Source organism: Schistocerca serialis, chromosome 5 (genome assembly GCF_023864345.2).
Source record: "Schistocerca serialis cubense isolate TAMUIC-IGC-003099 chromosome 5, iqSchSeri2.2, whole genome shotgun sequence".
Lineage (NCBI taxonomy): Eukaryota > Metazoa > Arthropoda > Insecta > Orthoptera > Acrididae > Schistocerca > Schistocerca serialis.
Genome location: NC_064642.1, coordinates 738,209,057 through 738,236,443, shown reverse-complemented (window position 1 = coordinate 738,236,443; position 27,387 = coordinate 738,209,057). Strand labels below are relative to the sequence as shown.

At 43.0% G+C, this 27,387-nt stretch overlaps 1 non-coding gene across 1 annotated transcript; it reads right to left on the bottom strand.

Annotated features, from left to right (window-relative positions):
- Positions 1-15,297: 15,297 nt before the first annotated feature.
- Trnas-cga (transfer RNA serine (anticodon CGA)) lies at positions 15,298-15,372 on the bottom strand. Its single transcript has one exon. It is a non-coding gene; the product is annotated as a tRNA-Ser (tRNA).
- Between the last annotated feature and the right edge of the window lie 12,015 nt (positions 15,373-27,387).

Below are 27,387 nucleotides of genomic sequence, written 5' to 3'. Positions count from 1 at the left end.
ATACGATAATAGGAGATATCCCACGACTTCTGCCACCTTACTGTATATTTTAGGGTATCAGATATCCTTCCGTTATTTGTAGTCAGAAATCTTTTTTCTCATATTCAGTGCTCCTACTGTTTCTTAAACTGTTCATTTTGACATTTAAAATGATTTTACGCAAAATCTAATGCTCTTTGACAACTCGAGTCCATTCTGGATCCCCCCTGACTCTGCGGTTAATGGATTTTATGAGATGACTTCATTACATCACAAAACTAATTTTTTTCTTTATGTTTCAAGCAAGTTTGAGAGAAACTGTAATGATGCCATTTCCCTTTCTCACCTTCAGTTGCGTTTAAAACTGGTTCACTCATTGACAATACTTAGGCTGTCACTAGTTGCAAGCAGTAGAAAACATTCCGAATGCTATCGACAAGTTGCAATCGGAATTAGGGACCACAGGGCTAATGAGCAGTCGAGCATATTACAACGGCGGAAGTGTATTTCGGTGATGACGAAATGATGAATTATGCTAAGGATATGCCTTCGATTTTGACGAAAGTGCCTTACTAATAAAAGAAAGTGAACAGTGACTCAAGTTTTTGTCATAATGTTCCTGAGGTAGAATGGCAGACTTAATTCGTCATTTCTCATATCCCACGCACACATCTACATCTAAATTCTGCGAATCATCGCTAGATGAGTGGCAGAGGGTACTTTTTATTGTATCGTATATCATTGTTTCCATTCCATTCAGAAGCGGAGCGTGGGAAAAAGGAATATTTATACGCTTCAATGTGAACTCTTGTTTTCTTCGTTTTATCTTCGTGATCTTCACGGGGTCGATACGTAAGGGGCTGAAGAATGTATATTGTTTCTCCCATAATAACTAGCGTTTGGAACTTTTTAAGTAGATTTTCGGGAGATATGTGGTTTCTTTCTTCGAGCGTTTCCAGTTCAGGTTTTTCAGCACATCTTCTCAGTCAGACAAACCTGTGACCACCCGTGTAGGACAAGCCATAACTTCCAAGAACCCCAATGACGAACTGAAGTATGCCATTGACCTTTCCTACAGCTGCTCGTAAGTGATCGTTCAGCTTCATGTCTCTACATATAGTTACTCTCAAGTGTTTGTATGAAAAGAATGATACCAGTAGCGAATCATTTACCTTGTAATCAGATAACACTACTGTTTTATTTTTCAGTAGAGGCACAAGTTTACAGTTGTCTACTTTTGGAGATAGTTGCCAGTCCGTCCAAAATGCAGATATTTTATCAAGTGTTAACTGAATACTACTACAATTTCCACGTAAACAGCTGCGTCTTCTGAGAAAAGTCTAAGATTGCTACCAACCGTATCCCTAAGTCACTGACGTAGATGAACGGCAACCGTGCTAACACACTCCCCTGTTCAAATGGCTCTGAGCACTATGGGACTTAACATCTTAGGTCATCAGTGCCCTAGAACTTAGAACTACTTAAACCTAACTAACCTAAGGACAGCACACAACACCCAGTCATCACGAGGCAGAGAAAATCCCTGACCCTGTCGGGAATCGAACCCGGGAACCCGGGCGTGGGAAGCGAGAACGCTACCGCACGACCACGAGCTGCGGACCACTACCCTGTGGCAAACCTGACATTACTTCTACTTCTGAGGAAGACGCGTCATCCCGGATAACGTTCTGCATTCTGCTTGAAAGGAAATTATCGGTCCAATCGCAAATCTGGCTACATATTCCGTGCGAGCATATTTTTTGTCGCAGACGTTTATGTGGCACCGAATAAGATGCCTTTCGGAAGTCTAGAAACACTGATCTACCTGGTTGACTCTGTCCATGGTGATTAAAATACCACGTGTGAACAGCCCAAGGCTGACCGATGTTTTCGGAATCCGTATTGGCTTCCACGCAAAACTTTATTTTGTTCCCGGTACGTCACAGTATTTGAATTCAAAATATATTCTAGTACTTTGCTGCATGTCAACGTGAGCGAAGTAGGGCGGTAATTCTGTGGACCGATTCCACGTTCTTTTTTATGTTAAAAGAAACTATGTAGTTCCAGAGACCTTTTGAAGTCTCAGACATTCGGTCTGCATGTATACAATGTTATATTTTTATAGGTGGGTGTGTCTTGTGTGTGTGTGTTTTTTTTTTCAGCAACTAAGAACATTTACTTTCTCAAGGGACCGGCGGTAAATTACTTTTAGGAGACGAGCTAATTCGGTCGCAAGTTCCATCTCGTCCTGGAGCTTTATTTTGCTTTATAGATTTGAGCTGTTTTTGAACACGGCTGACACTGATTGCTATGTCACTCATCTTTGAATCAGTACGGCTAGTGAATGGCGGTAATATTTCTTGATCTTCCTTTGCAAAGGCTCATTTGATGACTGAATTAGCATTTCGGCTTGAGTTTTGTTGTTTTCTACTTACGTTCAAGTCCCGTCAACGAGTGCCTGTACACTTATTTTTTGGCTACTGACAGCCTTAACGAACGACCTAAATTCTTGGGGTTTTCGAGGGCCTTTTTCATGCTTCGGTAATTATGAAAAGCTTAAAGCATTGTCTTTCTGACTCGCCTCTCTTCGGGGTTGTGCTAATACGCAGAATACACTGTTTCTCGATGCGTTTACTAATATCAATTGTATACGATGCCTGCACCATCTAGTTCCTTACAATGAAATACTCAGAGTACATTCTTTCATTGCTAAAACATCCATCCTTGCATTGAGTACCAGTTTGCTTTAAAACATGTTACCTTCCGTAAAATTATGGAAGTGTACAGCCACTTTTATTGCTGAAATATTTGATTTTATTCAATTTCACAGCGATTTACATACGAAATCAGAACTCAATTAAATACTGATTCGGAGAGTAATTCCAGAGCACAATATGTAACGAATTCTTGTGCAAACTGACTATACGTAATTCCACGCCAAACTTGATGCTCTTCATATATGGCCACCTAGAAGTTTTCGATTTCTGATTGATAATGAATTTTACAATTTATTAGCTAAATAACCCATAATAATTTAAAATTTATACCGTTATATGAGTATACGCGTACATTATGTACAAATGCTCACGTTCTGTGAGCTCTTATAAATCCACTTTACCTCTCCCGAAATCAGGTCCTTGCTATGCATTTAGTGCACAACATTGTTCCAGAAATAAATGTAAACTACGGATTTCCAGAAGTCTCCCTTGATCATCAGTCATGGGTGGTCCAGACTGCTAGCAGACTCATAATTTTACCTGATTTCTAAGTGGTCAGCTGCACGTGCGGTAACTTTTTGAAACAGGTCAGGTGCGTGTGGTGGTCGTTTTTGAGTCAAGCCAACTGCTCGCAGAGAAAAACACAAGTTGACTCTACAGGTTTTTCCTTCCCATTTTTAGAGATATAGGGTTCTGTGATTGCTAAGCCTACAGTAGTGATGGTATTGGAAGCCCAATTTGGCACTATCACAAGGCAGTCGTAAATTACTTTCAACTGAGAAGCACACAATATTAGAATCGTTGATGGGAAGTATATTTTGTTTTTTGTTCTTAAAATAGATAATTCCTGCAGAACACTATAAGCTGCGTTCAACGTTTTTGCGATGGCGGCAATATAGAGCTTTTGGCCTGCTGAAAACATTTTTTAAAGTTCGTAACATCTTGGCTGGAAATACCGAGGCCACTGCAGGCAACTTCTTCACGATTTAATTTTAGAGGTCTCTCGCACAATTTAGTAACAGTTTTCTGTTGTATACTGCTTGACGTTATTTGTCTGCTTAAGTTATTATCGGCTTCATGGTTATGACTGACATTAGTATTAAATAGAATGTTGGTTGACGGATAGTGTAAGTAAATACGTCACTTCCACATTTTTACTATGGAACTCCACGCTAGTCCACGTTGTGTTTCTACACTCCTGGAAATTCAAATAAGAACACCGTGAATTCATTGTCCCAGGAAGGGGAAACATTATTGACACATTCCTGGGGTCAGATACATCACATGATCACACTGACAGAACCACAGGCACATAGACACAGGCAACAGAGCATGCACAATGTCGGCACTAGTACAGTGTATATCCACCTTTCGCAGCAATGCAGGCTGCTATTCTCCCATGGAGACGATCGTAGAGATGCTGAATGTAGTCCTGTGGAACGGCTTGCCATGCCATTTCCACCTGGCGCCTCAGTTGGACCAGCGTTCGTGCTGGACGTGCAGACCGCGTGAGACGACGCTTCATCCAGTCCCAAACATGCTCAATGGGGGACAGATCCGGAGATCTTGCTGGCCAGGGTAGTTGACTTACACCTTCTAGAGCACGTTGGGTGGCACGGGATACATGCGGACGTGCATTGTCCTGTTGGAACAGCAAGTTCCCTTGCCGGTCTAGGAATGGTATAACGATGGGTTCGATGACGGTTTGGATGTACCGTGCACTATTCAGTGTCCCCTCGACGATCACCAGTGGTGTACGGCCAGTGTAGGAGATCGCTCCCCACACCATGATGCCGGGTGTTGGCCCTGTGTGCCTCGGTCGTATGCAGTCCTGATTGTGGCGCTCACCTGCACGGCGCCAAACACGCATACGACCATCATTGGCACCAAGGCAGAAGCGACTCTCATCGCTGAAGACGACACGTCTCCATTCGTCCCTCCATTCACGCCTGTCGCGACACCACTGGAGGCGGGCTGCACGATGTTGGGGCGTGAGCGGAAGACGGCCTGACGGTGTGCGGGACCGTAGCCCAGCTTCATGGAGACGGTTGCGAATGGTCCTCGCCGATACCCCAGGAGCAACAGTGTCCCTAATTTGCTGGGAAGTGGCGGTGCGGTCCCCTACGGCACTGCGTAGGATCCTACGGTCTTGGCGTACATCCGTGCGTCGCTGCGGTCCGGTCCCAGGTCGACGGGCACGTGCACCTTCCGCCGACCACTGGCGACAACATCGATGTACTGTGGAGACCTCACGCCCCACGTGTTGAGCAATTCGGCGGTACGTCCACCCGGCCTCCCGCATGCCCACTATACGCCCTCGCTCAAAGTCCGTCAACTGCACATACGGTTCACGTCCACGCTGTCGCGGCATGCTACCAGTGTTAAAGACTGCGATGGAGTTCCGTATGCCACGGCAAACTGGCTGACACTGACGGCGGCGGTGCACAAATGCTGCGCAGCTAGCGCCATTCGACGGCCAGCACCGCGGTTCCTGGTGTGTCCGCTGTGCCGTGCGTGTGGTCATTGCTTGTACAGCCCTCTCGCAGTGTCCGGAGCAAGTATGGTGGGTCTGACACACCGATGTCAATGTGTTCTTTTTTCCATTTCCAGGAGTGTATATCTTACCGGAATTTCTGTCCTCCAACAACAATGAACTTATGACCTCTTTCACTTTTCATATGCTTCACAGGAACGTTACAGTCCATTTCTAACTTACTAGTCACCTACGAGGAATAGAAACTGGCACACAGAGTACTCTGAGAAACAGTGCGCGCAGTCTACCTGTTCACAACATGCCTCATCGCCCGCAACCAGCCTGTTTGCTGAGGTAATGCTGAAATGCTCTGCTACTTAGTACAGGGTTATTACAAATGATTGAAGCGATTTCACAACTCTACAATAACTTTATTATTTGAGATATTTTCACAATGCTTTGCACACACATACAAAAACTCAAAAAGTTTTTTTAGGCATTCACAAATGTTCGATATGTGCCCCTTTAGTGATTCGGCATACATCAAGCCGATAATCAAGTTCCTCCCACACTCGGCGCAGCATGTCCCCATCAATGAGTTCGAAAGCATCGTTGATGCGAGCTCACAGTTCTGGCACGTTTCTTGGTAGAGGAGGTTTAAACACTGAATCTTTCACATAATCCCACAGAAAGAAATCGCATGGGGTTAAGTCGGGAGAGCGTGGAGGCATGACATGAATTGCTGATCATGATCTCCACCACGACCGATCCATCGGTTTTCCAATCTCCTGTTTAAGAAATGCCGAACATCATGATGGAAGTGCGGTGGAGCACCATCCTGTTGAAAGATGAAGTCGGCGCTGTCGGTCTCCAGTTGTGGCATGAGCTAATTTTCCAGCATGTCCAGCTACACGTGTCCTGTAACGTCTTTTTCGCAGAAGAAAAAGGGGCCGTAAACTTTAAACCGTGAGATTGCACAAAACACGTTAACTTTTGGTGAATTGCGAATTTGCTGCACGAATGCGTGAGGATTCTCTACCGCCCAGATTCGCACATTGTGTCTGTTCACTCCACCATTAAGAAAAAATGTTGCTTCATCACTGAAAACAAGTTTCGCACTGAACGCATCCTCTTCCATGAGCTGTTGCAACCGCGCCGAACATTCAAAGCGTTTGACTTTGTCCTCGGGTGTCAGGGCTCGTAGCAATTGTAAACGGTAAGGCTTCTGCTTTAGCCTTTTCCGTAAGATTTTCCAAATCGTCGGCTGTGGTACGTTTAGCTCCCTGCTTGCTTTATTCGTCGACTTCCGCGGGCTACGCGTGAAACTTGCCCGCACGCGTTCAACCGTTTCTTCGCTCACTGCAGGCCGACCCGTTGATTTCCCCTTACAGAGGCATCCAGAAGCTTTAAACTGCGCATACCATCGCCGAATGGAGTTAGCAGTTGGTGGATCTTTGTTGAACTTCGTCCTGAAGTGTCGTTGCACTGTTATGACTGACTGATGTGAGTGCATTTCAAGCACGACATACGCTTCCTCGGCTCCTGTCGCCATTTTGTCTCACTGCGCTCTCGAGCACTCTGGAGGCAGAAACCTGAAGCGCGGCTTGAGCCGAACAAAACTTTATGAGATTTTCTACGTATCTGTAGTGTGTCGTGACCATATGTCAATGAATGGAGCTACAGTGAATTTATGAAATCGCTTCAATCATTGGTAATAGCCCTGTAAACCTTTTCCGAGTGCCATCATTCGAATGCCGGTACTGGAAATCCCATCCCTCTGCTCCACCCCAGCTTGGCTCAAGTCCTACAATAGCCCTTCCTGCACTTATGAGTTAGGAATGAAAGATGAACAAAAAAGAACAAAAGAAATTTAAAAAATTGCCTATAACCAGACGACAGCAAAATTGAGGTGCTGAGTGACAGAACGTGGGCTGACAACAAATTTCTACCCCTCATTTCTTCAGCACAAAGTTGAAAAATATTTGTGCCCCCCACACTTACTTCAAAGGCGTAAACGGGAATTAGCAGTCTTAGCAATATGAAATTGAACGAAACTGAACATGAAAGGTTATTTCAGCAACCCGACTTATTGCTGGTCGTGGTGCAAGCGAAATGTTTTCTCGTATTTATGATAATAAAAGTCAAATATGAAACACTGAACGTATCGTCTTCTATAACAGAAAGTGCAGCGTCTCTTCATGTTGTGTCAGGGTAATACTTGCTTTCAGCCGGCCGAAGTGGCCGTGCGGTTAAACGCGCTGCAGTCTGGAACCGCAAGACCGCTACGGTCGCAGGTTCGAATCCTGCCTCGGGCATGGATGTTTGTGATGTCCTTAGGTTAGTTAGGTTTAAGTAGTTCTAAGTTCTAGGGGACTAATGACCTCAGCAGTTGAGTCCCATAGTGCTCAGAGCCATCTGAACCAATACTTGCTTTCTTTAGTGTAGGTGCATGCGCAGAATCGAATAAGCAACATTCAGAATATTAGGTCTTGCCCATTCGTCTCGTATAGGGTGCCTAAGGGATGCTGCGTTCTTGGAATGCTATACAACACTCACTCCGTCTTCAGGCTACGAGTGGCCTTCCGGGACCATCCGACCGCAGTGTCATCCTCCGTGGAGGATGCGGGTAGGAGGGGCGTGGGGTCAGCACACCGCTCTTCCGGTCGTTATGATGGCTTTCTTTGACTGGAGCCGCTACTATTCGGTCGAGTAGCTCCTCAATTGGCATCACGAGGCTGAGTGCACCCCGAAAAATGGCAACAGTGGATGGCGGCTGGATGGTCACCCACCCAAGTGCCGACCACGCCCAACAGCGCTTAACTTCGGTGATCTCAAGGCAACCGGTGTATCCACTGCGGCAAGGCCGTAGCCCAAGCAAATTGACAATATTTAACTTGGAGTTTTGAGTAGTAGTCGAAAACGAGGGGCGACATACCATACCGTTTAGAGTCGAGTCCTTGGCTACATGTATCGTTCCTGGAAGTTGGCATACGTCACTAATACTGCTCGGCGAATCCCGTCCTCTAATGTCCGCATACGGAGCCGATCTGAGCTCTAATGTCCGGCAGAGGCTGGCAGGAGCGGCGCCTGTACTCACTTCTCGCAGATGTCGTTCCTGGCGCGGCGCTGTCCCTCTTAGCGGGCTATTGGCTGACGTTTTCTCACCACCTTCTCAGGTCTTTCGTTCTTTATCTTCGTTCTGGCGCTTGTGGTTCTGCCAGAACACAGAATATTTGATACTGTCGTTGATGTTAAAATACCACGTGATAAATAATGAATCAATCAACATAGCAAAACCTACTTATAGCTTTGTGCGATAGCATAATTTTCCAAATTATTGGCTTCGTCATTGTAGTCAAATACCAGATAAGCAAGCAGTGGTGCAACGTAAAGAGGTAAAGTCTGTATCATTGAATCGTTGAATGAACAGGATAATACGGGATCTCTAGCTCACAAGGATACGAGTTAGATCATCCGTAAACCCGTAGGCATCATAGAAACAAAATTCCGTACATGAAACAAAGCATTTGAGAACGAGAAATGAAGGGAAATGTTAATGTATTTTTTAAAAATGGTTCAAATGGCTCTGAGCACTGCGGAACTTAACATCTGAGGTCATCAGTCCCCTAGAACTTGGAACTATTTAAACCTAACTAACCTAAGGACATCACACACATCCATGCCCGAGGCAGGATTAGAACCTGCGACCGCAGCGGTCGCGCAGATCCAGACTGCAGCGCTAGAACCGCTCGGCCACTCCGGTCGGCTGTATTTTTTAGATTAAGTCAGTGAAGTCAGAATCAATACAAGGCCTCGAAACTTCTGACATCACAAAGACAATGGTTTGGAAACGAAACGCGGTATTCGTAGTAAGTTAGCAATGCGAATCAATAAAAATTTAACCAGGGACTGCAGATACCTCATGAAAGATTAACGAAACAACTTTGAAGATAGGCAATGTCTACGGATAACTCCAATGATATGAAGTATCTCACACAATCTGCAATTCAGCGACCATCGGTATCTAACCAATGGCGCGTCTTGCCTTGTCCACGGAACACGTTACCGAGTAACTCACTTGAAACCAACTGCCAACGCCCTCTCGTGATGACGCCACAGTGTGACTGGCTCGCTCAACAGGAAACCAAACACAAGGATTCCAGCAATCCTCACAGAGAAAACTACAAAAATTCTGTCTATAGCCGAAAGAGGGTACAGGATCATCTCTGCAGTATCTCTGCAATAACTATCTCGTGAAGTAAAGACAGAAAACGTAAAACTCGCACTGAAAGTTGAGATTTAACAGGCAGCTTTCACTGTATAGACAAGTGTACGTGTTGTCTGAAGTAGAAGCATGCTCGCAGTTACAATCGGCAGCAATTCTCTCTTTCTTGGCGAATAAGCTAGTTAACTGAGCAGCGTGTACAGCATATCACACTTCGTGTTAATAAGTAACATGACTGATTCTCGGATGTGTCTGGGACAAAGTTTGTAAGGACGAACAATAGCTACGGCCAAGACGAAGCACTGAACATGCCCACTAAGCAATTTATCTCGTACCACTGATTGTTCTATTTGTTATTTCGATGTTCATGATTTGCCACGCTACTTATCACCAGGAATTTAGGGGGTGTTGGCATTTTTATTTGAGGACACAATTCAATTTACTTACAGCAGAGTGTCTGTGTGACAAGAAAAGAAGGACTTTTTCTGTTAATTGTGTGGTGCTAAATAAGAAGATAAAAATGGTTCAAATGGCTCTGAGCACTATGGGACTCAACTTCTGAGGTCATTAGTCCCCTAGAACTTAGAACTAGTTAAACCTAACTAACCTAAGGACATCACACACATCCATGCCCGAGGCAGGATTCGAACCTGCGACCGTAGCGGTCTCGCGGTTCCAGACTGCAGCGCCTAGAACCGCACGGTAAGAAGGTAACCCAATGGATATACATTTAGTATAAAAGGAAGAAAACATAGAAGCGACAGAATATTAGCATTTGGCGAGTGTAGCGCTAAATAAACGTTTTACACAAAGTTTGTGGTATAGTTACATTATATTTTAATGTGGGACAGACATGTAGAACTAGTAGTCAAGGGATCAATTGAAGTTCTTACGTCTTAAGACATCTTTAGAGACTACTGTACGGCAGAAACAGCATGCAGATTGTTTCAGTATGATGTATTGTAATGGGAAAATAAAGATTTTTGATAAACAGTTGCTCAAACTTTTAAAAAAATCCCACAGGAAGAATGACAAACTGGATTACAAACAGCGAATGATGCAGGAAAACTGTCTAAGAATTAACATTTTGACACGTCTAGAGTTTTGTGAATATTAGCGTGTCAGTTATGCAAAGTAACTCGGGGAATTCTGAGCATTAGGAAGCCTAATTAACTGCTATGAAAATAGTTGTAGGAATTATTTTAATACAGAAACACAAAGGAAGGAACTATGTCTATAAAGGGTACTATATAGAAATAAAATAATCTGTTTGACTGGCAGAAATAAAGAATACGGATAATATGGAGAGAACTTACAGAGAATTGAGTTCGTAGTGTGATTAAATGGTTCAATTAGAAATATGTCAGTGCTCAGAGACCTTACTTCCTATTGGAGTATCTACCTATCTGCAGACAGTTCTTTCCCACGAATGTGTGTTAGCTTTGACAGATGTATTTTCGCCTCACTCTGTCACGCTACAAGAATGAAAATCGAAACGTGTGTATGCTTAGTGTTCCAATCTGCGAAGAGTGTTCGAAAGAAAGCACCGAAGTTGGCTACGAGTTGCGTCCCAGACTTGCGACGGCTTTCAACGCACATACGAAGGTTGAATGAAGAGTAGTGCCTCCGCCTTCCTTAATTGGGTTTGGATGGGAATATTTTAACAAATCATACCTAGAAATAATCCTTAGAATGGGATCTTCAATCACCAGCCATTTGGATACATTTCTGCCAACGATGAAAAAGTTTTCTGAAGTCCTCATTGAAGGAGTCGACACTCCGTTTCCGCAACCACAGTTCTCTCATCGTCTTCATCAGAAGCATAATGATGTCCCCTGATTGAATAGAGAAAGGCGTCACTTCCTTTCTCGTAATGCGGGAGGAGTTCCTGGGAAATTTCATGTCTGTGCTCTTTCATTTCAGGAGTCAGCATCCGGGGTACCCATCCTGCACAGATCTTCCGATAGCCAAGCCAAAGCAATAATGTGACCCACACGTTCATGTGAAATGCCGATTATGCTTGCAATTTCTCTGTTGTACGACGATCGTCCTGAATCAATCTGACAACATTCCGCTTGTGAAACTCTGTAGTTGCTGTCACAGGGCCGGCCGGTGTGGCCGTGCGGTTCTAGGCGCTTCAGTCTGGAACCGCGTGACCGCTACGGTCGCAGGTTCGAATCCTGTCTCGGGCATGGATGTGTGTGATGTCCTTAGGTTAGTTATGTTTAGTTAGTTCTAAGTTCTAGGGTACTGATGACCACAGATGTAATGTCCCAAAGTGCTCAGAGCCATTTGAACCATTTTGAGCTGTCACATGACATCCAACTCTTTGTTTGTCACGCAGGTCAGATGTTGCCGCCTCAGCATCTTTAATCTTACTCGCCCAACGACGCACTGTACTCACATCAACACAGTCACCATAAACTGCTTTCATTCTCTGGGGTGACACGTTCTCCTGTCAAGAATTCAAAGACTGCACGTTGCTTAAATCGCATTGACTGACCGTCTGCGTAGAGTTCCATACTTTACACTCAAGTTTTTAAACATGGCTGAAACAGCTGCTGTTGAAATTCTTCACGGTAAGTGATAACAGCCAAACAGTTGCAGGATAAAGATTTATTAAAAGTATTGACCACGGTTTCGGTATATCTAAATTTACAGGCTGTGTTCGCATCAACCCTCTTTCCATAATTTTGTTGTATAAATGGAGCTTTTAACTACTGACGACGCCTTTGGCACAGTTGTTTTATGTATTTCCAGTGTAGGATGCGATTTTAGTGTATTTTACTTCTGATGAAGGTATATTTATATATACCAAAACCGTTGTCAGGAATTTTAATAAATCTTTATACCTGCAACTATTTGGCTGTTATCATTTACCGTGGATACTTTACACTGTAACAACACAACCGTTCAACTGGAGCTGTAGAGAAGAGGCTACGGAACAAGCCAGTACCTGCCGCATACCAATGCTGCCAACTGTTGAAGAGTTACGAAGGTGGAGGCATTACTTTTCAGTCAATCCTCGTACGTATGTACGTATGTAAACAAACACATTAAGAAACATTTAGTGCTGACAATTAATAATGGACAATTATATATACTATTATATAATGTACTAAGTTTTGAATGAGGAAGCATTCAACACGAACGAAAGTGTAGTAGTTTGGTTTTACTGGGTTACTTCTGAGTGCCAGTTGTATTTTTGCTCTTCTATCCTATCATGTGCTTTTATTGTTGCTACTAGCCAACTTGCAAAATATAAACTTACACATATACGCATGGCCTGAATGAAAGATAAATTGTAAATTAATATATGAAGATAGTAACTGGCCGGCCGCGGTGGTCTCGCGGTTCTAGGCGCTTCAGTCTGGAACCGCGTGACCGCTACGGTCGCAGGTTCAAATCCTGCTTCGGGCATGGATGTGTGTGATGTCCTTAGGTTAGTTAGGTTTAAGTAGTTCTAAGTTCTAGGGACTGGTGACCATAGATGTTAAGTCCCATAGTGCTCCGAGCCATTTGATAGTAACTGTTCTCGAAAGAACAGATACCATCGATGACCGTGAAGCTTCTCTAGAATAAATGATAATTAATTGAAACCCTCAGCTGCCGACAGATGTTGTTGATATACCTCGATAGAGACAGCTGGAAATGTGTGCCCCGACAGGGGCGCGAATCCGGGATCTCCTGCTTAGATGGGAGACGCTCTAGCCACCTGAGCCACTGAGGACACAGATGAATAGCGCGACTGCAGGGGCTTATCCCTGCAGATTGCAGATCTGCAGATTGAAGTTTGAAGTTGTGAAACTGTATAAAATAGCTTTAATGTCCCTACACGTCATCTCGCAGTTGCGGCTCGGCCTCACCAAGTTATAGCTGGAAGCTGAAGTCACTGGTGGCACACAAACGATCCTCACCAATGGCTAAAGGCATATAGTATGAAATCTAAATCCCTCGATACATATGCTCTCGCAAGAGGATCCTGGTGGTGAAGGCTCATGGAGGTGAAGCGATGACAGCTCTCTACGATTAAGAAGTAATTTTCTACCAATTGTATTGCGTTTGCTAAAAGGAAAACTTGCATTTACGCATGTTCTCCTTATGCTCTTTTTGTATTGGCTGAGTTACGGATCTTCTGAGAGGCAACCAATAAAAATGTTCCTTAGAAAAAGCTGCGCCCCTTCCCTCGGCTGTTCTTTAGGTGGTTAACCAGTAAAGTGTGCCCTACCATTTTAAACTAGAAAAAGACATCTTACGCTCCTTCCATCTCTATTTGTGACCAGTGAGCTGGATCCTCATCGACGCTGTCGAGCTTCTCTGTGTAACCTCTATTTTATTCATATGAGCCAGTCCCGGCACTTCTTATGTTGCACAAACATTTGGTTTATCTGAAGTCAGTTTCCAGAGACGTCTCACGCCTTCAAAGCATCCCAAGACTGTGACTTGCAACTCCATTTTCAAGGTAACATCTATGGTATCTGGAGCTTTCCAGAGAAGACATAGCTTTTATAAGTTCTGCGCACAATGATGTCTTCTTGGATTTCGCTAAAAATAGCATTCCTTCTCACATCACTTCTGGTTTGTAAAAGTGGTGACAGCGAGGGTCCTTACACCACAGGACGACTTGCCTGTGTTGGCCCATGGTGCTTCAGACACCCGAAGGCAGCGCTACAGAGTACTATCCAGAGGCCTGAGAGCCATTGGCCTCTGTGCGCGCTGGTGCTCTCTTCCGAAAACTGCACCAAAGCTCCTTGCCACTGTAGCATTATCCCAAAAAAATGGCTCCAAGCACTATGGAACTTAACATCTGAGGTCGTCAGTCCCCTAGACATAGAATTACTTAAACCTGACTAACCTAAGGACATCACACACCTCCATGCCCGAGGCACGATTCAAACCTACGACCGTAGCGCTGGCGCGGTTCCAGACTGAAGCGCCTAGAACTGCTCGGCCACATCGGCCGGTCCATGTATGAAAGAAAGAGAAAATCATCTAATAATACCGTTAACCCTGAAGTATTATTTGAAGTTGGAAGAACACTGAGATAAACAACTTGAAACCTGGGAAGAAACACGACAACAACGTGAAATACGACAGCAAATTATCTCGTTGAAATACTTTTCCACAATCTTGAAAGGGGCATATCATGCAGTCACGTAAACGCAACACAGACGAGCGACCATAATCAAGAATGGGGCCCTTTCAATGGGCCAGTTCCATTCCAAGACGTCTGTACTAAACAGATCGGCACGTTCTCGCAGTGGTAAGGAAGCTACAGTGTGTCCCGAAGAGAGAGCCCCTCGGTCTGCCGACCACGGGGCCCTCGTTAACAGATTCCGGCCGCCAAGCTCTTCTATTGACAGACTCACGCCAGTGTTCAGACGATTTCCTAAGACATGCCTTACAGTTTCCGTCCATTACGTAAATGTCACTATAGATATTCGGGCTTAGGTTATGACATTTCCCATTCGCCTGCCATCATTGGCGATGATGTGGCGTAGACAAGTAGCATGTGTTCAGACGCGGAGAATATGGCGGCCAATCGAGGCCCACGTGCCAATGGCCTCTTTGTACTCTAGAGACAGAATACGCTTCCTAGAGTGCTCCTCCAGGACATAAAACACTCTTCAGCTTCGACAGGGTCGAGCTCCGTCTTGCATGAATCAAATCTTGTCGAAATCAGGGCCACTTTGGATAATGGGGATGAAATCAACTTCCAAAACCTTCACGTAGCGTTCTGTAGTCTCCGTGCCATCAAGAAATATCGCACCGATTATTCCGCGACTGAACACTGCGCACCACACAGTCATCCGTTGAAGGTGAAGAGACTTTGGATTCGTGAAATGCGGTTCCTCAGTCACATAATGCGCCAATTTTGAAACTTCCTGGCAGATTAAAACTGTGTGCTGGACCGAGACTCGAACTCGGGACCTTTGCCTTTCGAGGGCAAGTGCTCTACCATCTGAGCTACCCAAGCACGACTCACGCCCCGTCCTCACAGCTTTACTTCCGCCAGTACCTCGTCTCCTGCTTTCCAAACTTCACAGAAGCTCTCGTGCGACCTTGCAGAACTAGCACTCCTGGAAGAAAGGATATTGCGGAGACATGGCATAGCCACAGCCTGGGGGATGTTTCTATGCGCCAATTTTGTTTATTAACGAACCCATCCAGATGAAAGTAGGCTTCATCGTTAAACCACGCACTCACCCGCACACTAATTCCCATCGTGCCCCGTGACCAACAGTACAGTTTGGCAGCTTGAACGTCCTAACGCAAACCGTTCAAAAGCTATGACGATGTTATTTCATATCGTTCAATAACTGCAACTCTGTATACACACTATGAAATGTATCTGAGACAGGAAGACTTTCACGGTTCCTAAGGGTCATAAGCCGCCATTTCGGAAACTGTGGTCTGCATATAAAGCTGGGTTTTTAAGACGACCCAGGACTACCCGGTCTCTTGATATATTCTTAGTACAGACATCTTAAAAGGCGCTAAAGGCAGCAAAATGGGGACAGAAAGGTATTTAGGAAAGACCATAGGTGAACCATCATTTTATGGCTGTCTTGCGGACTTACATTTTCCTTTCCTATGTTTAGTTTTGTGTTGTCGTTAATTCTCTTCCCGAGTAATGGCGTAGCTCCGTCGTAATTTGCAGTAAAAAGTATCTTTTCTATGTCTTGATGGTGACTAAAGTCGGACACCAACGTCCATTTTCAAAGCATCCGTATCGTAATTGTGACAGTACAGGTGATAACCAATGTCTGTTCTATGTGCTCTATTTACTGTTATTGAGTCGGCCATAGACCCACTTGGTTCATCATGGCAAGGGCAGTTTCTGTATGTAAGCTATCGCCTGTATTATCACACTTATCATACGAATTGTTTGAAGATGGGCATAGTTGCCCGAAAAAAGCACCATCAAGACAAAAAAAAGATATTTCTTGGTGCAGCTAACAACGGAGCTAGAAGCATTTATTTCAATTACTAAACAAGTCGCGGACCTATTTTTCACCTACAGCACGCTGCAACTTCTGATTCTATCGTTTACGCAGTTCTGTATCCTCTGTAATGTGTTTAATTTTTACCCTATAGATTGAGACAGCCTCTTCTGTTTCATTGTTGTTGTTTGATCCCTCGCCCCTTCCCCCCCGTATGGTGAGGGGGTGGGCTGTCAGCGGATACAACTTGCCGCTCTTCAGCCACATTAGAGACAAAATTTTTAAAAAAAATGTGTATAAAAGCTGGACATGGTGGTTGATAAAAAAAACGTGTTGTACAATAAAAAGACATCGTCAGTTGTATAAAAATGTTTGTTTAGATGATTAATGAAAATATAGACACAGGTGAATGGTAAATGAGTGTTCCATACGAAGATGTAAAACCAGATAGACAGTTGCAGAAAGTAAAAGGGAAAGACCTTTGTGTGACTGATTAAAAGAAATAAATAGATGACTGAAGAGATGAGTGTATGTAGACTGCAAGGCAGAAGTGTATCAAGAGAACGTACCATTTAAAGGTAGCGCGTTTGTATGGGTGGATGTTTTGTGGAGGTATGAGACATGGGACACGAGTGGAAAGGGATACTCTTCCGAACCAAGCCTCACAAAGTATGTAAGGGATTTGGAGAGGAAAAGAGCCTAACAAGGGGTGAGTCGTAGGGACCTCTTAGATCTGGTAGGATGGGTATATGTTAGAGCTGATTTCATGGTCGGGTAAAGTTTCGTTGGGAGAGGGTGCGGAGGGTGTGGAGGCATAGTATGGGGGGCAATGAGGAGGCAGAGGTGTGGTGGAACACTAGGGTCAGTGAGTAGGAGGGGAAGTTCGGGTAGTGTCGAGTTTACGGGTAACGTAGGATATTCGGAGGTGTTCAAAATTGAAGAGTAGACTGTGGAATTTTATAAGTCGGTAGAGGATGCAGGTGGGGAAGGTTAAGCGTAATCGAAACGCTAGGCGGAGAGCACGGCATTCGAGGGTCAGTAGGGCATGATGAAAGTGGGAAAGAGCCGAAGTCCATGATACCACAGTGGCGTAGCAGAGGATACGAGCAACTTCTTTTCAGTTTCTATTAATAGAGGGATTCGAATGCTTGAAGCATATGGCAGAGGACCCAACTTACTAGTCAGATGTGTCCATATCAGACACGCTTTCTACCACCACGTGTATTGAATGTACAGTATCCTTTGCTACAACCCGACCGTTTGTATACAATTGAGAGCGGGATGCCGTCTCCCAGTCAGACAACTAATTCCCCAGCTGACAGGTCGGTGAGGAGAAGAGAGACGAGCTTACGTCGGCCGGAGCGAACAGCAGGTGGCGCTTCTCGGAAGTGGCTTGTATACGGGCGGCTGCGGGCGCGGTTATTTCTGTGGCACGCAGGCGCCATCCGGAGGTCTTCCGGAGCCCTACTCCTCCTCCCCCACATGCTGAGGGATGTGCCGGGTGCGCGCGGCTGGCGCTCTTCCACACACTAGGCTGCCGGGGCCAGCCGCAAGAGGAAGGCCTGCCTGTGCCTCAAAAGAGCCGTGAATCATTCAACAGTACAGACCGTAACGCACACACGGCGTGCATGGGATGACTTTATCGTGTCAGCCACCTCATTCTTGACTTTTACATGTTATTGTTGTTGTTGTTTTTGTCATTGTTTTGGTCTTCAGTCGGAAGTCCGGTTTGATGCAGCTCTGCATGATACTATATCCTGTGTCTCCGAATAACTATTGCAACCTACAGCCTTCTGAATCTGCTTACTGTATTCATCTCTTGGTCTCCCTCTACGATGTTTACCCCCTTCCCTTCCTCCCACACACACACACATACACACACACACACACTTCCTTCCAATACTAAACTGGCGTCCTTTGCTGTTTCAGATCGTGCCCTGTCAACCCATCCCGTTTTCAATCTGGTTATGCCATAGATCTTTTTTCTCCCAGTTCTATTCACTGCTGCTCATTAGTTACGTGATCCACCTACTTAACTTTCAGCATTTTTCTGTAGCATCATATTTCCAAAGTTTCTATTCCTTTCTTGTCTAAACTCTTTATCGTCCATGTTTCACTTTCATAAATGCCTATACTCTATACGAATACTTTCAGAAAAAAACTTCCTAACACTTTAATCTATTTCCGACGTTAATATATTTGTGTTCTTCAGAAATTATTTTTTGCCGTTGCCAGTCTATATTTTATGTTCTCTCCGGCCATCATCAGTTATTTTGCTGCCCAAATAGCAAAACTCATCTACGATTTTAAGTGTCTCGTTTCCTAATTAATTCCCTCAACGTTACCTGACTTAATTCGACTTCATTCCATTATCCTGGTTTTGCTTTCTTTGAGGTTCATCTTATATCCACTTTGCAAGACAATGTCCAATCCGTTCAACTGTTTTTCTAGTCCTTTGCTCTCTCTGACAGAATTACAATGTCATGGGAAAAACGAAACGTTTTTATTTTTTCCCCTGGACTTTAATTCCTACTACACATTTTTCGTTGGTTTCATTTACTGCTTGCTCAATGTACAGATTGAATCACATTGCGGATAAGCTACAACCCTGTCTCATTCCTTCCTCAAAAATGGTTCAAATGGCTCTGAGGACTATGGGACTTAACATCTGAGGTCATCAGTACATCTGTACCCTAGACCTTAGAACTACTTAAACCTAACTAACCTAAGGACATCACACACATCTATGCCCGATGCAGGATTCGATCCTGCGACCGTAGCGGTCGCGCTGTTCCAGACTGAAGTGCCTAGAACCGGTCGGCCACACCGGCCGGCCACTCCTTTCTCAACATCTTCTCCTTTTTCATGCCCGTCGACTCTTCTAACTGCCGTCTGGTTATTGTACAAGTTGTAAATAGTATTTCGCTCCTTGTATTTTACCGCTGTTACTTTCAGAATTTCACAGAGAGTGTTCCAGTCAACATTTTCAAAAGCATTCGCTATTTCTGGAAATGCTATAAAACTAGGTTTTACCTTTCTTTAAACCATATTCTAACGTAAGACATAGGGTAGTATTGCCTAGCGTGTTCCTACATTTCGCTGGAATCCAAACTGATCTTCTCCGAGGGTGGCTTCTACCCTGTTTTTCCATTCTTGTGTAATGACGTCGTGTTAACATTTTGCTACACTGGCTTATTAAACTGATACTTCGGTAATTTTCGCACTTGCCAACAACTGCTTTCTTTAGAATTACTACATTTTTCTTGAAATCGGAGGGTATAGCGCGCGTCTCATACATCTTCAACACCTGATGGAAGAATTTTGCCATGGCTGGGTCTCCCAAGGAGTCGTTCTGACGGAATCTTGTCTACTCTCGGGGTTTTGTTTCGACTCAAGCCTTTCAAGTGCTCTGTCAAATTCTTCTGACAGTATCATATCTTCCACCTCATCTTCATCAGCTCTCTCTTTTATTTCCATAATATTGCTTTCGTCTCCCTTGTACTGACATTCTATAAACTCTTTAGAGCTTTTAACTTTCCCTTCTTTGCTTAGGACTGGTTTTCCATTTGTGCTCTTGATAATCATACAGCTGTTTCTCTTTTCAACAAAGGTCACTTCAGTTTTCCTGTAGGCGGCATCTATCTTTCCTCTACTGAAATATGCTTCTAAATCCTTACATTTATTTATCCTCTAGCCATTTCTCTGACATACCACGTCAATATATATATATATATATATATATATATATATATATATATATATATATATATATATATATATCGAGGTACTATACTCTCTTACTGTCCACAGCCGAGGTCATGCAATGCTGGATGATCCCTGTCCATGAGGTATACAAGACCTTCCTGGTCGGTTTCGCTGTGGTCGACAGGACCTGCCTGGTCGGTTTAGCTGAGGTAGATCATTCGCGTTTCCATTTCACAGTCACATAATCAACAGTAGTCTGTGACTGCTTGGAATGTCCCTGGTGTATTTGTTACTCAGTTGACATCCGATTACTATCCACTTCTAAATCACCGAGTTCTGCTGACTGACCTATTTTGCTGTCCTGCGTTTCTCCTGACAGAACAATATTCTCCCCTGCCATTCAGGCATCTAGTGGTGAATTCCGCAATACATAGAGACGATTTTTGAAAAACTGACATATTGTCAGTTGGAAGTGTGCGACATTTGTAACTGCCGGCCGGTGTGGCCGAGCGGTTCTAGGCGCTTCAGTGTGTGATGTCCTTAGGTTAGTTAGGTTTAAGTAGTTCTAGAGGACTGATGACCTCCGCTGTTAAGTCCGATAGTGCTCCGAGCCATTTGAACCATTCGTAACTGTTTGTATAATTAATTGAGTGAACACATGGAAAAATCAGGCAACCAGTTGAAAATAAAGGTTTATTATCCCTTGACTGCAGTGCAGTTGGCTTTAGTCTCTGACATGAGGTACATGTAACGTACAAAAATATTTCATCTTGTGACGCCTATTGCAACATGTGATGTAATATGGCAAATACTTCTGAAGAAGATATTTTAACAAATATCGAAACCATGCAGGTTTATCGTCCGAATTGTTTTTTGTAAATTCTCCTCGGTATTTAAGCTGTTTCAGTATTTTTACTTTCCTATTATTTACTTTTATGTGGTTGATTACTCGTGGATCTGCTACAACTGCCTCAGCACTTTCGAATTATATTTGGTGTCCTATTTTTGGTGCTGTATTTTGTAGCCTCTTTGTTTGATTTCTGGCTTCTTGAACGTTATTCGCCAGTAACGCAATGTCACCTGCTAATTCCAAAGAATTTAATTTTATTTGATCTTTCTTGGTTCCAGTACTTACGTTTTTAGGATTTTCATTGTACCATTCAAGTACTCCGGAACATAATTGGAAAGTAATGGTGGCCGGCCAGAGTGGCCGAGCGGTTCTAGGCGCTACAGTCTGGAACTGCGCGACCGCTACGGTCGCAGGTTCGAATCCTGCCTCGGGTATGGATGTGTGTGATGTCCTTAGGTTAGTTAGGTTTAAGTAGTTCTAAGTTCTAGGGGACTTATGACCTCAGCAGTTGAGTCCCATAGTGCTCAGAGCCATTTGAACCATTTTAAGTAATGGTGATCTTCCTGTTTGACCCTGTTTTTATCGTAAATGGCTCAGATATATCTCCTCTGATCACTTTAGATTTGGTGTTTGTTGGATTTATTTGCATCACTTTTATTAATCTGTGATGGAGTCTGAACTTTCGTATAATTCACTGAAGACCTGTGGATACGGTCATAAGGTTCTTGAGGTCTACAGAAATTTCGTCTTCTTTTGTAGTAATGCGTAACCGATTTCAAAGCGATTATCTCTTCTAGGCAGCTTCTCCGTCTCTGAATCGTCCGTAGTATTCTCCTAGTACCAGTTCAAGGTAACCTTTACAAAGGCTGTATAGAATTCTTGAAACGACTTTGTATGTGACACTCAAAAGGGAAATTACGCTATAGTTGTGTGGATTGGACTTGTCTCCTTTTTTGTGTAGGGAATGGATTGTAGCCGTAGCCCAATTTTCTAGTGGTTCTTCTACGTTCCAGATTTTTGTATTCATTGGTGTGATGATATCTTTACTGGTTCTGCTACGTATTTCAAAAGTTCCGCAAATGTTAGTTCTTCTCCACTTGTTTTGTAGCTTTTGAGCTCTTTAAAAACTTTGTAGATCTAATGGATTATGGGTGGGATTATATTTTCTGCTTTTTTGTTCATACAAGTATGTGTGCTTATTTGAATTAGTCTTGGAGGACTTTTGTATTTTAGTAATTTGTTCATTGTTTCTGCCAAAATTTCTTCTATTGCTGTTGCTATCTTATTATTCTAATACTTTAGCATTCATGTTGAATGGACATTGTTTAGTAATTTTTTTGTAGTAATCCCTTTATTTACTTTATTATTTCTTTCTTTTCTTTTTTTGCATTGGACTTTTTTCTTATCATTCTGTGTGTTTCCAGTACGGTTCTTCTGTTTTATGACCGGTATCTTAGCCAGACACGATGTCTGTCTACCACTGTTTTATCACACTAATCGTTCCTTCATTGGTGTTCTTCCCGTGGATTTATTGCTGCTACTTATTCAGCTATTTGTTTCAAATGGGGAACTGTTACCTCTAGATCATCTGTTATTTTTATATACATCGTCCTTTTTTCGTAGTCCTTGTTATTGACGAGTTTATGATGGACGCAGTTTCCTTCTTTTTGGGATGGCATTTTTTTCTTTGTCAGTTTTCTTTGTTATCATGTAATGATCTGATCCAGTATCTGTCCCACTCAGATCTTTCACACTGTAGATTTCTCTGTGGTAACTTTTATCCCAACAGGGATGAAAAAATTGGAGATTTGTGGTAAGCTCTTATAGGACCAAACTGCTGAGGTCCTCGGTTCCAAGCCTACACACTACTTAATCTGACTTAAACTATCTTACGCTATGGACAGCACACGCACCCATGCCCAAGGGAGGACTCGAACCTCCGACGTGGAAGCCGCACGGACCGTGAAAGACCACCTAGACCGCGCGGCTACCCCGCGCGGCTACAGGGATGATCCGGTTCCCATTCGCTTTTATTCTAGTCTGGGTTTTTGCAGTGAGCTTATATGGTCTTCTCTTGAAGTATGTTGACTTTGAGAGTATGTCATGGTTTCTGCAGAATTCCATCGGTCTCACGCCGTTCCTGACCGCTCTTCTTTGTGCTAGGTATTACCCTATTATGTTTCTATATCTCTTTTCCGTTCTTAGCTGACAATTAAATTCTGAAATTAATGTTTTTGTGTGATTTTTGTTTGGTTTCGTCTGGTTTAAAAACTCCCAAAATCCATCTACATGTTCCATTTGTTCTTTCTTAAAATTTTTGTCATGATTTGTGGCATGGGCATTTATTGTTGTGTATATTTTATTTACACCTTTCATAGATCGTGTTCATGGCCAGGGAGACTCAATTATTCTGAGACAGACCACAAATCCCGCTCTGAATTGTGGACATCGCTTCATTACTCTTGTTCCTCGTATTCCCTTGTAAATTCGACGTCCTTGTGACTCTGTTGGTCCATGATCAACGTTTTTCATATTTTTCGAGTTCAGTTATTAGAATCCCTTTGCGATGCATTTCGTCAGTGAAAGTGAAAATATTTTCAGATGCTCCACGTCATCTAAGTTATCTTTCCGTTGACTGCCAAATGGATCCGAGGCAGTCTTCCTTGGCAGTTGCCAAGAGGTGGAATTTTCCTTAAAAGATTTCTTTCCGTATTTGAATTCCAAACGTAATCAACCTTGTATGGAACAAGTCCCGTGTTACTGCTGCAGTTGTTAACGGTAGAGTATTTGGTGCATGAAAGGTACTTTATTTCGCTCAAGTTCACGAACATGCTGGTGAGGACCCCTATATCCAGCACCTGGTATTCCCCTGTACACCGATCACTGACATAATAAATTATACATTACGCGCGGTTGTCCAAATATTTCTGATCTGATAGTGTATAGTTACACTCTGACTTGATCGCTCCGACTGCTAATCGTAATCACTATCACACTCAAGTCGTCCCTGCTCTCTTGGCTCAAAAATGTTGAACCTGCAGATGTACTTCGTTTACGTTAACCGCTAACACCATCAAATGTGGAGAAGTTAGAAATGGACTCCCACATGGATCGATCATTGCCCCGCTGCTGTTCTTGCTTAATGTTAATAATCTGCCACTGTATATGAAAATACGGCAATAATCCTTCCGTTTGCAGATGATTGTTGAGAAGCCGAGCAACTAAGCGTCAACAGAGAATTTATTAAATGATGTATTGTGAAAGCTACTGACTGATTAATCACGAATGGGCTAGCTTTAAACTTTGGAAATATTCAGGTCATTCTTTTTTGTAGTGTCAAAAGTATCCCATCTCCTCTTAACCTAGTCTACCAACAAGAATAATAATCGCGGTAGAAACTTCTAAATTATTGGGTGTGGATATTGACCAAGGTTTAAAAAGGAAAATCGGATAACAAACTTTCTACAACGTTTAGGTTCGACTGTTTTTGCTGTAACAATAATTACCAATATATATATATATATATATATATATATATATATATATATATATATATATATAGCTGCGCAACAGCAACGGTTCCACGTAATAAGATTAAAAAACAGCCGACCAGTTGCAAAGGATAAAGTAATCTTTACCTAGGTTTCGATAGATTTAAATCTATCTTCTTCAGAAGGCGGCAGTATTACATTAACATGGAGTGATATGTCATTGTCGTTTTTACAAACATCTGCATAGCTCCATTAGTCCAAATAAAATATAGCCCTGAGAATAGGGTTTGTCAGACAAATAAAAATAAGTACATGGAAGTTGGAGAGCGCTCTCCAACTTCCATGTACTTATTTTTATTTGTCTGACAAACCCTATATTTTATTTGGACTAATGGAGCTATGCAGATGTTTGTAAAAACGACAATGACATATCACTCCATGTTGATGTAATACTGCCGCATTCTGAAGAAGACAGATTTAAATCTATCGAAACCTAGGTAAAGATTACTTTATCCTTTGCAACTGGTCGGCTGTTTTTTTAATCTTATTAATAATTACCAACTTACGGTACATACAACTCAGTAAGTGAACATATTCATCAGATTTTCATTCACTGACGTTTATGATGATGAAGTAACTTCTCATTTAAGCAAAATATACTCATTGCACAAAAGAAAGTAATTACAATTATGTGTAAGCTCTCACACCTGCATTTTTCAGGCATATCTTTAAACGGTTGGAAATAACCATCACTTCCCAGCACATACATTCACGTATGAAATTTCTAATCAATAATATATCTTAAATTGAAAATAACAGAAATTTTAAAAATTGCAACACAGGAAGTAAAAATCAGTTGTATTACCCTTAGTGAGTTCATGTACAGCACGGAAAGAGGGGGGACATGCAACCATAAAACTCTTTGACAGTATACGTTTGGAAATATAACATCGGACAGAAAGCAGTAGTGCCTTAAAACCGGATTAAAATGTCTGCCATGAGCAACTCCTCCTGTAACACCGATGAATTCTCGAATGAAAACAATAATTAATTTTAGAGATAGAAATCTGGACATGGCCAGCATTTATCCATATAAAGATTTTTTTCAATATTGTGAACACGGCTGCATTTCAGCAACGGTTAGAGATCAGTAAATGAAACGAAAACAGCGAATCAGTCCGATTTCCCAGGTGAAATTATGTTTCATATTTTTTTGTAGACTGCAGGTTTACATCTGTCGAAACCACGGCAAAAGGTTAAATGAAACCACCATGCGTTGCCACCGGTTGGCTGCTTTGTATTCATTACAACCAAACTGTGCCTTTTTAATCGAATCTAGAATTGTAAGCCACAAATTAGTTACAACTTACATCCACACTAATAATGTAACAAAATATGTAAATAACGTCATCGCACTACACTTCCTCCTTCTGCATATATAACTTCACACACCATTCCATTATATCCCCTGTCAGTTCGATGTCCAATACCAGTAGGTTTAAGCCTCCCTCTCTTTCCATGAGCAAAAATATGGCTCTAATGGCTCTGAGCACTATGAGACTTAACTTCTGAGGACATCAGTCCCCTAGAACTTAGAACTACTTAAACGTAACTAACCTAAGGACATCACACACACCCATTCCCGAGGCAGGATTGGAACCTGCGACCGTTGCGGTCGCGTAGTTCCAGACTGTAGCGCCTAGAACCGCTCGGCCACCCCGGCCGGCTGCCATGAAGAATATAAACCCTAAGCGCCCCTTTCAATTTTTCGTAGCTTAGTCTGCAGACCTGTTCATACGATTCTTCCCTTGCGTTGTTTTAAGTAACAGAAAAATGTAGGGCGTAAATATGCAGCCTGCTACAAAACACAGTTTTGGCTGCCTGTATCCTCATCATGCGTAAGTCAGGCACACTTATGATCAGCACAAAGTTAAGGGTATGTCTAAACTTTGTAAAATGTAGAAAGCGTCTATTTGCTTATTTCCTAGTTAGTACTTAAGATACCAAATAAACATTGAATATAGCTTTTTCTGTGTTGCACTCTACCTGGATCCCGAAATCATGTTTCCAGTCATCAACAATCCAATGTCGGTGTTGACGGGCCCAGGCGAGGCATAAAGCTTTGTGTCGTGGAGTCATCAAGGGTACACGAGTGGGGTTCGACTCCGAAAGCCCATATCGATTATGTTTCGTTGAATGTTTCGCATTCTGGCACAGCATTTAAATCTGCAGCAAATTGCAGTTTTGTCACGTAGAAAGTTTCTCTTCAGTCGTCGTTGGTCCCTCTTGCAGGATCATTTTCCGGCAGCAGCGATGTCGGAGATTTGATGTTTTACCGGATTTCTGATGTTCACCGTACACTCGTGAAATGGTTGTACGGGAAAATCCCCACTTCATCGCTACCTCGGAGATGCTGTGTCACATCACTCGTACGCCGACTGTAACACCACGTTCAAACTCACTTAAATCTTGATAACCTGCCTTTGTAGCAGCAGTAGCCGGGCTAACAACTGCGCCAGACGCTTGTTGACTTATATAGGCGTTGCCGACAGCACTCTAAGGGAATCTTTCAAGATTTTCCAGTGGTGTAACGAAAAGAGGAATAGCAAGCAGTCCGAAATAATAACAGGTGACAATGTTCTATCTCACGCTAAGACACCTTCAATAATTCCAGGTAAAACCGTGGGACTCCATTATGAGTCAACGATTTGTTCGACTCGCTTCAGCTGGTTTTTAATCTAGCTGTTCTAAGTAATACTTCTCCATGGTAATTGCGAAGAGCTCGTAGCAGCGTCTACAAAAAAATAGGAACGCCAGAAGACAGTATCGATTTGCAGAATAATCTATAAGGGATTCAAGAATGGTGTCGGATCTGGCAGTTGACGCAGAACGTAAATAAATGGAACGTATTGCGCATAAATAGGAAAAGAAATCCACTACTGTGCAACTACGCTTTTGATTACAAACTTATTTAAGCAGTATCAATTGTAAACTATCTAGCAG